Raw genomic sequence first — 3,320 nt, 5'->3', positions numbered from 1 at the left:
TTGGAAAAAATTTCAGCAGCTTTATCACAGGCAGTTTTAGTTTTAGCAGTTTCAGGCAATTTTTCGCGCTTTGCATTAGAAGTGGAAACATTGCTAACACCAATTCTTTTATTAGTATTAGTAGGAGGTGCAGCAACATGTGTAGCATTAGCATTACAAGTGGTGGTAATAGTCCAAACTTTAGCTACATTCTTCTCTTTAGCTAGTTTTTCATTTTCTTCTCTATCCCACCTAGCACGCAGTTCAGCCATTAATCTTATATTCTCATTAATTCTAACTTGAATGGCATTTGCTGTAGTAACAATTTTATTATGATGATTCTCATTAGGCAAAACTTTTGATTTCAAAAGATCAACATCAGCAGCAAGACTATCGACTTTAGAAGCAAGTATATCAATTTTCCCAAGCTTTTCTTCAACAGATTTGTTAAAAGCAGTTTGTGTACTAATAAATTCTTTAAGCATGGCTTCAAGTCCAGGGGGTGAATTCCTATTATTGTTGTAAGAATTCCCATAAGAATTAGCATAGCCGTTGCCACTATTATAAGGATATGGCCTATAGTTGTTACTAGAATTGTTCCGGTAAGCATTGTTGTTGAAATTATTATTTTTAATGAAGTTTACATCGACATGTTCTTCTTGTGCAACCAATGAAGCTAATGGAACATTATTAGGATCAATATTAGTCCTATCATTCACAAGCATAGACATAATAGCATCAATCTTATCACTCAAGGAAGAGGTTTCTTCGACAGAATTTACCTTCTTACCTTGTGGAGCTCTTTCCGTGTGCCATTCAGAGTAGTTGATCATCATATTATCAAGAAGCTTTGTTGCTTCACCAAGAGTGATGGACATAAAGGTACCTCCAGCAGCTGAATCCAATAAATTCCGTGAAGAAAAATTTAGTCCTGCATAGAAGGTTTGGATGATCATCCAAGTAGTCAGTCCATGGGTTGGGCAATTTTTAACCAGAGATTTCATTCTTTCCCAAGCTTGAGCAACATGTTCAGTATCTAATTGTTTAAAATTCATTATGCTACTCCTCAAAGATATAATTTTAGCAGGGGGATAATATCTACCAATAAAAGCATCCTTGCATTTAGTCCATGAATCAATACTATTCTTAGGCAGAGATAGCAACCAATCTTTAGCTCTTCCTCTTAATGAGAAAGGGAACAATTTTAGTTTAATAATATCACCATCTACATCTTTATATTTTTGCATTTCACATAGTTCAACAAAATTATTAAGATGGGTAGCAGCATCATCAGAACTAACACCAGAAAATTGCTCTCGCATAACAAGATTCAAGAAAGCGAGGTTTAATTTCAAAGAATTCTGCTGTAGTAGCAGGTGGAGCAATAGGTGTGCATAAGAAATCATTATTATTTGTGGTTGTGAAGTCACACAACTTAGTATTTTCAGCGTTGGCCATTTTAGCAACAGTAAATAAAGCAGACTAGATAAAGTAAATGCAAGTAAACTAATTTTTTTTTGTGTTTTTGATATAGCAAACAAGATAGCAAATAAAGTAAAACTAGCAACTAATTTTTTTGTATTTTGATTTAGTGCAGCAAACAAAGTAGTAAATAAAACTAAGCAAGACAAAAACAAAGTAAAGAGATTGAGAAGTGGAGACTCCCCTTGCAGCGTGTCTTGATCTCCCCGGCAACGGCGCCAGAAATTTGCTTCTGGCGCAAAGTTGACGTGGGAGTTAGAGATCTCTGTGGTGTAACTTTTCTTCAGGTCCCCGGCAACGGCGCCAGAAATTTGCTTGATGCGTGTGGTTGGCACGTCCGTTGGGAACCCCAAGAGGAAGGTGTGATGCGCACAGCGGCAAGTTTCCCTCAGTAAGAAACCAAGGTTTAATCGGACCAGTAGGAGTCAAGAAGCACGTTGAAGGTTGATGGCGGCGGGATGTAGTGCGGCGCAACACCAGGGATTCCGGCGCCAATGTGGAACCTGCACAACACAACCAAAGTACTTTGCCCCAACGAAACAGTGAGGTTGTCAATCTCACCGGCTTGCTGTAACAAAGGATTAACCGTATTGTGTGGAAGATGATTGTTTGCGAGAAAACAAGAGAACAAGTATTGCGAGATTGTATTTCAGTAAAGAGAATTGGACCGGGGTCCACAGTTCACTAGAGGTGTCTCTCCCATAAGACAAGCAGCATGTTGGGTGAACAAATTACAGTTGGGCAATTGACAAATAGAGAGGGCATGACCATGCACATACATATCATGATGAGTATAGTGAGATTTAATTGGGCATTACGACAAAGTACATAGACCGCCATCCAACTGCATCTATGCCTAAAAAGTCCACCTTCAGGTTATCATCCGAACCCCCTCCAGTATTAAGTTGCAAAGCAACAGACAATTGCATTAAGTATGGTGCGTAATGTAATCAACAACTACATCCTTAGACATAGCATCAATGTTTTATCCCTAGTGGCAACAGCACAACACAACCTTAGAACTTTCATCCTTTGTCCCGGTGTCAATGCAGGCATGAACCCACTATCGAGCATAAGTACTCCCTCTTGGAGTTACAAGCATCTACTTGGCCAGAGCATCTACTAGTAACGGAAAGCATGCAAGATCATAAACAACACGTAGATATAACTTTGATAATCAACATAACAAGTATTCTCTATTCATCGGATCCCAACAAACGCAACATATAGAATTACAGATAGATGATCTTGATCATGTTAGGCAGCTCACAAGATCCGACAATGATAACACAATGGGGAGAAGACAACCATCTAGCTACTGCTATGGACCCATAGTCCAGGGGTAGACTACTCACACATCACACCGGAGGCGACCATGGCGGCGTAGAGTCCTCCGGGAGATGATTCCCCTCTCCGGCAGGGTGCCGGAGACGATCTCCTGGATCCCCCGAGATGGGATCGGCGTTGGCGGCGTCTCTGGAAGGTTTTCCGTATCGTGGCTCTCGGTACTGGGGGTTTCGTCACGGAGGCTTTAAGTAGGCGGAAGGGCAAGTCAAGAGGCGGCACGGGGGGCCCACACCATAGGCCGGTGCGGCCAGGGGTGGGGCCGCGCCGCCCTAGGGTTTGGCCACCCCGTGGCCCCTCTTCGTCTCGTCTTCGGACTTCTGGAAGCTTCGTGGAAAAATAGGCCCCTGGGCTTTGATTTCGTCCAATTCCGAGAATATTTCCTTACTAGGATTTCTGAAACCAAAAACAGCAGAAAACAACAACTGGCACTTCGGCATCTTGTTAATAGGTTAGTTCCAGAAAATGCACGAATATGACATAAAGTGTGCATAAAACATGTAGATAACATCAAT

This window comes from Lolium perenne, chromosome 6 (assembly GCF_019359855.2).
Source record: "Lolium perenne isolate Kyuss_39 chromosome 6, Kyuss_2.0, whole genome shotgun sequence".
NCBI classification, from domain to species: domain Eukaryota; kingdom Viridiplantae; phylum Streptophyta; class Magnoliopsida; order Poales; family Poaceae; genus Lolium; species Lolium perenne.
This window is presented reverse-complemented; position numbering follows the sequence as displayed.